The following is a 13555-nucleotide window of genomic DNA, read 5'->3' as shown; positions in this document are numbered from 1 at the left end:
TCAATACAAGCGAAATCGAAGATAAACAACTCGGGGTATGTTTGTGTTTCATACATGCGGATGTCAAATACAGTAACAGTCGGCCCCATTAAATAAACATGGTATTCGAAAATGATGTGTCTGAGTAATATTTAAAGGTTAAAAGTATAAAATTTAATGATGGAAATGAATATTTAGCTTCACACTAACGTGTCGAAGAGTATTTATTTATGTGAGCGTATACAATTGGAATCTTAATATAGACTGTTGCTCATAGACGTGTGATATGTGACGTTTTGGACAAATCGGACCCTAACTTGACGTTGGAGTGCGCAGGACTCGACAGGATAGATAACACAGCATTATAACAACTTAAATAGAGGATCGGAATTGGGATTCAACGCGAATGCTGCATTCCTGCCACCATTCTTACGCAGTCATGGTTTATTCAGTAGCATTCGTAATTCTTTTATAAATAAATAAACTAAACAAATAAAAATAAAAATTGACATTGACACTAATAAATAAGCAACTTGTTACGTACGATAGTGTGGCCGCGCTAGCCAGTTTTTTACTTCACTACATAACAGGATTACATCAAATTAATACACAATAAAATAATAGCGGCTGTGGTATATTTATTAAAATTTATGTTTTATTTGTGATTATTGATGTGAGATTTATTTAATTAGATTCATCTTTTACTATTGGAGGCATATTTGTGGGTTTGCTATTTGGTGTAAAACGTCACGAATCAATGACGATAGACATAGAAGGATACTATCGAGTACAGAGTTCATAGGAACAAAAATATATAGGCAGATTCTTTGTTTCATGTACCCTTGACGTAATGTTGTCGTGATAGATACGTTTTATATCTTGGTTACAAAATAGGGTACGGGTCTCGTGTCACTGACACTAATGAGGTTTATAAATTGTTAGAGAAAGGGTCCTGAGGGCCGTCACGCGAGCTATGATTTAAGGTGATTTAGTAAGATACGGGTATTGTCACTGGGGTCGGAAAATTCTCATACTTTTTCACATTTGTTATTGCTTGATATATGGCTTTCTGAATATTCATTTTGCTTCTCTTCAATTAAAGCTACACTTTAGTAAGAAATTTATGCTAAATCTAAGTGGCTTTACTTTTTTGTACTAATAATATTTAGATTTATTTTCGATATTTTTTAAATATATTTCATCAATATTTAAGTTAAATGTAGAATTCCTATTTTAAATATTTATATTTTAATTTGTATTTCATCGCTTTTTCCTGAAATGTGCGCAGTTTCAAATCAACTATAAAACAAATTTACAGTATAATAGGGATCTACAGATCTAGAAATCTTATTCTTGGTAAGGCTTTGTACAAGTCCCTTATCATATGTAATAATATAATTAGTATTGCTGTGTTCCGGTTTTAAGGGTAAGTGGGACAGTGTTACTACAGGTACGAGGAGCATAACATCTTAGTCCCCAAGGTTGGTGGTGCATTGGCGATGTAAGGAATGGTTAATATTTCTTACCATGCCAATGTCTGCATACACATCAAATGGCCCATTTGTCGGTCTAAAATAATGTAGTCTACCTACATAAAATAAAATATAATCTGTATACATTTATTGACCAAGGTTCGATGGTTAATATGAGAACTAGCACTACTGAGCTTTCAAGTATGCATCGTGAGGAAATCTTTCTAAATCTTAAAAGGCTTAAATCAGCCGTTGTTCATGAATATAAAAATAAAAACAATACTACATCAGTTGAGGACTTTGTTCTGAATACTAATTCGGTTTTATTAATTCTCCGAGACGTCTCCAGTCCCGAGCGATGTATAGCACTTGACCCGCCACTCGTGGAGGCGATGGCGAGGCAGCCTGTCTCTTCACGGCTGAGCACCGGCAGCTAGAATACTAAGTGTATGATATTCTTGACCCAAACTGTATTGCTTAGCTGTAACTTATAATAATATACAGCAGAGTAGGTCGTGGTCGCTTACATTGTAAATATGAACGAGTCTAGTGTTTTTAGTTTTCTTTTTCGTTTAAACTTCTCAAATCTTATTATTATTATTATTATTATTTTCCGACATATCGAGAGCAATGAATTCTATCTTTCATTTCAAAGTCAATTTGCTATACATGCTCGTAAAACAGAAAATGGCGGATTGGAACCGCACGCGTTACTATTGTTAAACGTTTTATTAACTAAAAAATATTATATAACCGTTAGGTTAGGTCCCGGTAAGTAGTAAAGAATATATTTTTATAAAGTAGGTAGGTTGACGGGCTAATGGGCCACCTGATGGTATGGTACCATTGCTTAAATGTATCTCCAACGCGCCATCGACCTTGGGAACTCAGTTATTATATCCCTAGTATCTGTAGTTACACTACCTCACTCACCTTTTGAAATGGAACACAACAAGCACAACAATACAAAGTATTACTGCTTGGCAATGCTTGATTAGTCTGTATAAGTACCGCCCACCTACCCAGACGGACTTACACAAAGACTTGATAAAATAATTGATGCATCTTAACTGAAGATTTCGGGTTCAGGGGTGAACTAGCACTCTAAGTGCAGCTCTAACTTTCCGTGTGCTTAATTTGTGTTTATTTTATTATATATATTATGTGATATTTTATTTTTTACTTTCTATAAAAAATGATTGGAAAAAAAATCATTGAATCAATTACAGTTGTGTTCAAAACTCTCAGCTGTTAAATATAAAAGTAATTACTTCGTAAAGGCCTGTCGGGGGCTGTCAGTAGAAGAATTAGATCTCAGGGTTGATTTCCCGAGGGAGATGAAAAGTGTCCAAAGTTTTGGGAATTTCATAGACGCGTCTAAATTGTCAAGGAAACCACATTAAAACTCGCGAAATAGCCGAATTCAATACCTACTCCATCGTTCATCGCTCGCCAGGTCTTCTGTCGTATTGTAATTATCGATTACTATTAAATTAAAATACGTTACCGACAGTAATAATTATTTATTTGCTTAAAACTTATCAATATAAAGTTGAGGTTGCTCAGTAGTTAAAACAGGTGAAATTAAACGCCAACGGGTCCAAACCTGAGCAATCACTACCGAATTTTGATAGTTTGTGGTCACCACCACTGAATGATATTGGCGCTGTAATAAATATTAACCATTACTCACATCGCCAATCCTCTGCCAATCTAGGGATCTGAGATATAATGTCCCTTCGCCTGTGGGTATATTGGCTCACTCATCCTTTAAATCGAACGCAAAAAAAGTAAGTATTGCTTTTTGGTGGTAGAATGTGTGATGAGTAGATGGTACGTACCCATACAGGCTTACGTGAAGGCCTAGCACTAAGTAAAATGTGCTTAATATGTGTTTTTAATTCATCGTATGTAATCCTGCGTAGCGGAATACCCTTAAATTCTTCTCCCTAAAAGGAAAAAACTGCTCAGTAAGCATTTATTATGTCTGGTAAGGGCAACATATCGGCGGTTTATGAATAGTAGAAGAGCACTACAAAAGCAAAATATTATTTGGGAGTAGACTAATTTTAAAATTGGCATCAAATCACCCAGAGCTGTGAAGGCTAATAAGCTTATTTACATGTATTAAGCGTTACTTGAATTTAAATACCGAAGTTTAAACGTTATTTTTGCATTTTACTTTGTACGTTAGATATTATAATTTCTCCCGAGCTTGTTACAAAACTGCGGGAATGGAGGTAGAATTTTCTGGCGAACGTAATTTAAACTCGGACCGCGCAGTGCGGCTTCGCTCAGCTCGATCAAATATATAGCTTTAGGCTTGAATTTCAACAACAGTATTGTAAACTTCATTATTTTAATTGAATACTCTTAATGTTATAATTTCATTTATTTAACTAGCAACACTAAGTTGTAAGAATGGTGGAAACTTTGGTTATGAAGTTAAATTCTTGTATCACAATTTAGTTTTTTAAAGTTATTGATATTCTAAGTAAATGTATTTTTAAGTTTATGGTACGATGTTATTATTGATATTTTTTTAATTATAGGACATATTCAAAACAATAGTTTATGTTTTCATTGTTTGTTGAGCAAGTTAGTTCGTATCGTCCACTCATAAGTTATTGTATCCCCATATTAATTATTTGTAGTGTTGAAGTACGGTTTGAAGGTTGAGTGGGCCACCCACAGAACTTACGATGACTAGGTTATGTGTTTAGCAACGCAGATTGATAATCAAGATATCCATTCCTAACGTACAACAGTTGGCGCATGAGACTTTTCGCCTTTAGAACGCATTGGCTGGCATTGGCAATATCTTACAAAATAATTAATATTGTGGTCCCATGACGTGATGTTTAATGTTAATTGCATTAGTTTTCGCATAAATCCGTAACGAGCAAACAAATAAACGAAACTTTCCGCTTTATTATATGAGAATTATAAATAATGGTAAGATTGCACAAACAGTCTCAGGAAATGAATAGAACTTAAAGGGTTGGTGAGGCGAGGGGAGGGAAGACGGAGGAAGGAGAGAGACTGCTCCCCACGGTAACACAATTAACACGTATTCGGCGTCGACATAATTATTTTGTTCCGTATATCTCATATCATTATTTGTTTTGTTTTAAAAGATCCATCGATGCGAAGTTTTTTAATAACAATTTATAATCTCAGCGATATATCTTTCCAATTCAATTGTATTCAAGTGCATAAAATATTTGATACAGAATGTGTTAAGCAAGAGGAAAACGTAATACTAAATGCAATAGATTTATATACTAGGTATATAAAGTATATATTTAGAACACGTGAACCTAAATCAAGAATGCAGGTTTAAATCTGGACAAACACCTCTGTAATAATTCATCTCGTGCTTGTTGTTAAAAGAAAATGTATGAGTTGTATAACATCATATATGAATTCACCGATCCATATTGTGGAAGCGCGGTGGAATAAGCTCCAAATCTTTATTTACAGACTGTGGTGGATATTATAGTTCATAAGTGTTCTTACAGTCACAGGTGCATCCTTCCCTGACTGGCATAGACGAGACAGCAAACTGAGGCTACCAAAGAAAGATCAGGCACAGAAACAAAGGATATACGTGTTTTCCAAGGCACAGGATTATATCATTGCCCAGCTTCTAACTCCGTATTGCTACTTAGAATATTTTGACGGAACAAACCAACAACTTATAGACAGAACACTGGAATTGAATCAAGTAACACATAAATCAGACATTAGAGCAACAGAAATTTAAAGTGTATGTACTGAATGTTGAATATTTGTACTATGTATAACCCGCACTGCAGCTTTTGAGCTATTGGCTCTTGGTAAGCACCTCAGCGCGCTATTGAGGAAAGTGATTTTCATTCTATTATCACTTCGACGCAACGTGTGCCACGAAGTCTACAAAAGGTCGTCGACGTCACGTATGTAGCTCGGTGCTTGTGAAACTTTGAGCATACTTTGTTAACATTTCATCGCGGTTCGGTAAATAGAGAGCAAAAATGTGTTGACTGACGAGGAGTCAAACATTTACGCCAATAATTGTGTAAACATGGCGCGTTTAAAATTATTCTGCGAATCCTTTAATAAAGTAAACCTATTAAGAAGTTATACATTTTTATTTGCCTAAATGTGGATTCAAATTATAATAATAAAGGTAAATTCGACTGCCCAAAGCTATTATCGAGGTTTAAACTAAAATAAATAATATTAGGTTTTGCAAATATTTAAATAACTACCATTTCATACATATAATTTTTCATCTCGTTTCTGAAATAAACCTGATAAAAAAACTTAATAAATAAAAATGTGTTTCATTTAAGTATGTCGTTACAGGCATTTCTTAAAAAACACATTTCGGAATTTGGATTTTACGCAAGAGAGCTAGTAACGATAAAACTGCTCCATTAATACATATCTCTTGCCTGAAAATTTATTTTAATTGTATCAGTACTTGGTTGTAATTTAGATTTATTCACAAATTGAATAAAAACGTTTTAAATAACTAATAAAATGAACATTGGTGTCATCTCGTCGTAAAATTGTTAAAATAATAATGTGTAATACTGAAAGCACTACACACAGCCGTAACGAACGAAAGCTCGCAGCTGCCGCACACTAGTGACACAGCTTAATTGGTAAAACACCCACGGCTGCGATGTACTCGTATAGGTATTCAGTTTTTACTTTTTTGCATTTTTTGATATACGAGCATGTTCACGAGACTCGAGTGTTTGTATTGTCGAGTTGATGGGAATGGCGGGAGGATCACGGGATCGGCGCCGTTGTTAATTTTGTAGCATAATATCATTACGGTGTTTGAAGCGGACGGATGTTGGTATTATAGGATAGCAGGTGCTGTTAGTTATTAATACGTACAGCGGGGAGCAATCTCTATGCAAATTGGTCGTACGATGCCTCCATAGGGTACAGGTTTTTCGAGACGGAGGATTTTAAATGTATGTATGTAAGAAATAAATATGCAATCGATCTTTCAAACTTGCGTCATTTGACATTTAGAATAAGCTATGGTATTTTATATAACATGATGTATGTATATAAAATTTAGTCCATTAGAAATTCGCCGCATGCTCAGAGATCCTTAGTTACAAGGTTGTTTAAATCTTAATTTACCTGTTTGAACCTTATTTGTCCTGTACAAAAACGAAATATGGCCAAAATAATTGTATCCATCGTTTGTGTAATATGTGCAATGAAAAAAATATTTCTATAGATATATATTCATATTCCCTTTTAAGTTTTAAAAGGAACATTAATTTTTTTTTTGTTAAATATAAGCCTTAGGTGATCATTATCTTTTATGTTTTTAATTTTTAATCACTTCTATTAATTGGTTTATATTTTTGTAATTAATTCTTTAAATTCTGGTTTCAGCTGCTCTTGTGTCCTTTATTACTTCCTGCTTCTTATTGTATTACATTTTGATAGAAACCTGATTGATTTAAGTCTTATTTTATTATTTTTAATATTGCTGTTTGTTTCCCGAAAATTAGATACAATAAAAATAAAAAAATCTGTAATAGCTTCTACAGTGATCAGTGGCGCGTCTTGGGAGTACTATGTCCAGCAGTGGACTGATACAGGCTGATTATGATGATGATGAATAGCTTCTACCTGCTTCTGGTGACATCGTAAATGGTTGGCATTACCAGTCTAAAAAAAAAATTATTTTTTGTTATCAAGCTGTGTCGTATAAAAGAACAAACAATATTTAAAATAAATAATTCTTTTTTTATATTCTATTTAAGCTGTTCAAAAAAAAATATTTTTGGACAAAAAATATATAATGCAAGTTCGTAATATACGGGGAAATATTAACGCGTTTCAAAATATGGTTCAAATAAAATGTTACAAGCTGAAATTGCTTGTAACATTTTATTTGATTCATATTTTACATATTTTACACAGCTTTTACAGAGTAAAGCTGCGTTCACACGAGTGCATTTTGAATGTTTTAACGCGCGTTATTTTGTTATTACCTCGCCTGTATCGCACGTTTCGAAATCATTCGTTCCTACGCAATTGATTATTATTTTTTTTGTATATGTAGGCGGACGGGCAATTGGACTACTAAGATGTTATGTTCCTTGTGCCTGTATTACATGCCTTATTCATCTTTTAAACCAGAACACATCATCAAGAAGTATGTCTATTTGGCACTATAATATTTGATGAGTGGGTGGTATCTACCTAGAAGGGATTACACGAAGCCCTACCACCAAAGTACATTGCATTGAGTCTGGTAATAATAAAATAGGCTAATATTTTGTATATTGTAACTTAAAAGCATCCAATCAATTTAGAACACATTGTGAACGAATTTGATATAGATCATTGTTTATATTTTGTGTTTTTATAAATGTACTTATTTATTTTAGGAATTGCAATTCCTCCAGCGTCAATACACTATGTTGGATGTGAGTGGTTAGAACGCCTGCATCTTAACCGATGATTTCGGGTTCAAACCCAGGCAGGTACCAATGAATTTTCATGTGCTTAATTTGTGTTTATAATTCATCTCGTACTCGGCGGTGAAGGAAAACATCGTGAGGAAACCTGCATGTGTCTAATTTCAACGAAATTCTGCCACATGTGTATTCCACCAACCCGCACTGGAGCGTGGTGGAATATGCTCCAAACCTTCCCCTGAAAGGGAGAGGAGGCCTTAGCCCAGCAGTGGGAAATTTACAGGCTGTTAATGTAAAAAAAAATGTAATACAACATATTTTTGCTCTCGATGAGTTATGTATGTACATATATTTTGGTGAGCGACTGATCTATATTTATTAGTTCATGTAGTTACGTATGTGGCCGAAAGCACGAAGACAGTAGAGGTTAATGCTTAGCCGGTATAATTCTAGGAATGGCATCGACACCATGCTCTACGATCCTATCATAGGAGTAAGAACGTGGATACACTCCTGTTCTGAACATGTAATTCTGTTCGGCAGTTTACAATTTCATTAAAATCATTACATAGTATAAAACAAAGTCGCTAACCGCTGTCTGTCCTTATGTATGCTTAGATCTTTAAAATTACACAACGGATTTTGATGCGGTTTTTTATAATAGATAAATTGATTCAAGAGGAAGGTTTATATGTATAATACATGCACAATATAGTAAAAAAACACTGATAATAATTTTGAGGTTTCTGAAGTGGTATCGTAAATAAACACATTTTTTGCGCTTACATTGCAAACGCTGCCTGGACCCTACGAGATAGATTAAAATAATGTACTACAGTATTGTACACCTTAAAAAGGTCTTCAAAAAAAATCGCGATGGTATATATCTATCTCTTAGGGATAGCACACGATAACCATTTTTATCCTTTACTTTTTATGAGAAATAATGGTTCATTTTTGAAGCTATTTTAAGCAATACAGCATTAATCCTTATCCAATTAAGTACCTTAAATACATTGTGCATTTAATATAGATCAATATGGCTCTTTACAGCATGTAATTTAAATAAATATTTTCGAAGATATTACAGATTTAAAAGGCAGGGACATAGCGGTTTGTATTGTCTAATGACTGAAAAACTGTGATTGTTGTATTCTGTAGTATATTGAGTATCAGTATTGCTCCCGTGCGAGGCCGGGGCGGGTCGTTACTGAAATATAAATTCGAGTTAATAATTAAAATATATTTTCGAATACGTCCGTTTGCTCTCACGAATACTGCTCTATGTCGTTAACCGTTTTGTGCACCGAATAAAAACATAGTTTACTTGTGATATGACTGTATGTAAGCCTATCTAGGTAGGTACCACCCATTCATTAGATATTCTATCGCCAAACAGCAATACTTTGTATTGTTGGGTTTCGGTTTGAAAGATGAGTGAGCCAGTGCCAACCAATGTAACTGCAGACACAAGGGATATAACATCTTAGCTCCCAAGGTTGTTGTCGCAGTGGTGTAATCTACGGAGTGGTTAACATTTCTTACAGCGGTAATGTCTACGGGCGGTGGAGACCACTTACCATCAGGTGGCCCATTTACTATCATTTACGTCCGCCTATTATATAAAAATAAACATAAATATTGCTCCAATTTCAACTGAATTTATATTGCGTCCATATTCAGCAATGTGATGGCAAAAAGTGATTACTTAATGTTTTAACAGCGAGGAAGCAAAGCGGTTAAAAAAACTGTGAGCATTTTTATGCAAAGCTTATTTTAACTTCCGTGCGAATGACGTTTAAACATTGTACAGGCATTTTACTTTCGCAATAAAGATTTAGGTTACCAATTACAGAAGTGGTTATAAAAGTAATTGTTCGCCAATCCACATTGGAGTGATCGGGTTGAAGAGAGCACTATCCGCCTTACCCTCGAGAGGAAAGGAGAAGTTAACTCAGCAGTAGACTTTTGAGTGCTATTACTTTATTTCCTAGCAGACTGCCTCTCGATATAAGTGTCATTATTGTAAGCAATGGAGGTAAATGAAATGAATACGGTCAAATATTTCTTTGTAAGATGCTCTACGTCCGCGGGCGAACCTGCGGTAGATCGTACTAGTGACGTAATAAAATAAAAAACATAATCAGCCTGTAAACTTCCCACTGCTGGGCTAAGGCCTCCTCTCCCGTTGAGGAGAATGTATGGAGCATATTCCACCACGCTGCTCCAATGCGGGTTGGTGGAATACACATGTGGCAGAATTTCGTTGAAATTAGACACATGCAGGTTTCCTCACGATGTTTTCCTTCACCGCCGAGCACGAGATGAATTATAAACAAATTAAGCACATGTAAATTCAGTGGTGCCTGCCTGGGTTTGAACCCGAAATCATCGGTTAAGATGCCACTAGTGACGAGTATACTATATTTGTTTCTTTTTGAATTATTTTAACAAACGTATCTAGAATAAGAATAAATGTTTATCTGGCTGCACTCCTTGAAAAAATCGATCCGGGTACGGAATTCGCAAGTTTAAATCTTTAGCAGACGTTACTCTTCTCGACGCATTTCAAGAGGAACTTTAGTTTTATCACACACTTACAGAGCGTGAAATGCGCTTGTGTGAGGTTATTTAATTCGCTGTTCTAGAAAATTCGTTCGCAATTGTCTACGTAATGCACCATAATGGTATAAAACTACGGTAGCGTAATTTCTCTTGCGAAATGCATCGTGCAGGCTTCCTTTCGATATTTTTGCAACTATTATTTCTAAAAAAATATTTCTTATTTTCAATTTAATAAAATTTAATTTAAACTGGGAAAAGTAAGTTGCCGAGTTTTCATAGATATCAGTTTTTGATAACGAATTCTGTTTTTTTTGTTATTATAAAATTGGCTTACTCGTGATTCAATCACACCTGACGTAAGTGCTGATGCGGTCGAGGATAAAACGAGATTCCCCGGTACGATTCGCTGGACATAAAATTACGCAATGGTTTTATCAATATCTACTTAGAGTCAATATAAATATGATTCCAAAACATTAAAAACTTCTTACAAGTTCTTGATAAAACAGGATTAATTTGACCTAGTTTCCACGCATTCGAAAATTTGAGAATTCTCTACCATTGAACAGCAAAAGTAAAAACTAAATTATAATTATAAATCTACATATATTATAATGAGGAATCTGGTATGTGTATCCAGATGGCAGATTTTCATCCGCCACATTCATGTTTTTCACGACGTTTTCCTTTCACTTCCTTCCTTTTTTTTAATTTGGATAAAATTCACGCCATCTAACCGATGTGCCATCACTGCTCCCTACACATAAGAAATAATAATTAAATTTCGATTGTGTGTTAATTCAAACGGGACTTAGATTTTAGACGGGATAGTAAATCGTGAGGTGGGGCTTGGAGCGATAATGAGACGAATGGTTGGCATTAGCGTTTGGAATACGAGTAGAATAGAATAGAAAACTTAATCACACACAACCTCTCTAGATAATCCAGCCTGCTGTACGCAGTGGAGTGGAAGATTAGTGCTTGAAGTCGACTCTGTGTCACACTCGCCGTGTTTCTTAATTCAGTAAGTTTTTGTTTATTTTATCGTGAAAGCTAATTAATTCGTAAAATATAAAGTCCGTGTAGACTAAACGTGTTGTGTTATTTTGTAATTCCGGTTGTACCCGAATCTACACATAACGAACATCCACAATAATAATGACAATTTATTATATATACATATTTATATTAAATTTTGCGGGTTGAATATTTTAAAATTTCATTTTCAATCGTACACCAATATTGAAAATTATAATGCTCATATTATTTTGCACTGTATAAGAATTGATATTTTAGGGAATAAATCGAAAGTATTATCATATGAAATAAATTATATTAAGGTATAAAAATGAAGGTGAATGTCGATAGTCGATAGTCGATAGTCGATAGTTCGTGACTCGCAACATCAAACGTAAACGGCTCTTTTCAATTACAATTTCTCAGAGACGCCTCGTCACAGTTCAGGGCAATTCGTTACTTACTGTTAGCGAGTCACTTCACATCCGCATTCCGTCGCCCGGACTCAGCTCGTAGTCGCTGGAGTGTGCTCTATTTGTGAACGAACACGAATAGAGCGGACTGGGGCTAATCGTACAGTCGAAAGGGATTTTATATTTCGTCACTCGTGTGCTAGTTTTGAAAAAAACATTATTATTTAACTTAGTCGTATTCTACGCGTTCCCGTAGTCCCGTAGTGTTATATGAATATAATTTAGAAATTGTGCTGTATTATATTTTATTAATAGCCATATTCTATTATTATTAATGAAGTTATTTAATAAAATAAATTTAACATGTATAATCTAATTTGTGTTTTTTTCTGTTGACTTCTCACGCACACTAAGACATATTATAAGCACGAGCATATCGTACTCGTACATCACGCAGATACTAAAATGTAACGTGGAGAGGTGCGCCCTCGTGAGTAACATCTTTACTTAACATGGATTATCTATTATTTTTTAAGTCAATTTATTTGTATTGGTGGTCGCCCATTTGTCGAAATTTGACCGTAATTAATTGCTAATAAAATATTCGATACGTTGATTCGAAAGATACGTAGGAAAAATGAGGCTTAACTGAACGATATCTTGTCATTGCTACAATAAAAAAAGTATTGATTTTTATCTTTGACATCACGTGGGTTACTTACGTAAACTATGAATGTTTCATATTAAATATTATGTAGATAAACGTGTATGTGTTAAAGGTATCGTCGTGTGTGTAATGTTTTTTTATTTTAATGTATTCCTAATGCATATTTCATAGAAATTTTGACTTTCTGCACTCCTTATCCACATGAACTTTAATAGTGCCAAATTTGACACCACTACACTACACGACACCTCCATGCGTTTGCTTATTGCATTATCACGTATTAATATATAGATTTTTATCGACAAGCCACAACAATTCGCATGTTATTAATATATATAAAAATTGAAACATAGCTTTTTATATCGGATTCGGCTTAAGCTCCGGAAAATGTTAAACGACTGTGACAATATCGTGACAGATAAGACCCGGTGTGACGGCTATCTAAACCGATTTATCGTCCGCGAGGTTCCGTGCTATTGCAGCGCGATATTTTATTGAAATCATTTGCGGCGCACCAAATATATTCGCGCGCAAAATATCGTATTAATAATTTTATATCTATGTCTTTTTTATATAGTTTTCAAGTGAGTCTAGTCAACTCAGGGATATCATAGTGTGGGTGTGTGCAAATTTGTGAGTTTTTAACAATATTAAGAATAGGCATATATTTATGCTTGTATTATACATATTTAAAATTGTTTGTTTAGTGATAATGATCAGTGTAGAAACATGATAGTGAAGATCAGCACAAACGCCAAATTTCTGTTATAATCGGATATGGGATAAAACGAGAATTTACAAGTGATACAATCGTTTGATGTGCACATGTGACTAAGGAGCCGAGATGGTCCAGTGGTGGAGTCTAGATGGGCCAGTGGTTTGAATGCATGCATCCTAACCGATGACTGCGGGTTCAAACCCAGGCAAGTACCAACGAATTTTCATGTGCTTAATTGGAGTTTATAATTCATCTCGTGCTCGGCTGTGAGGAACAATATA

Source organism: Vanessa tameamea, chromosome 18 (assembly GCF_037043105.1).
Source record: "Vanessa tameamea isolate UH-Manoa-2023 chromosome 18, ilVanTame1 primary haplotype, whole genome shotgun sequence".
Classification (NCBI taxonomy): Eukaryota; Metazoa; Arthropoda; class Insecta; order Lepidoptera; family Nymphalidae; genus Vanessa; species Vanessa tameamea.
This window is presented reverse-complemented; position numbering follows the sequence as displayed.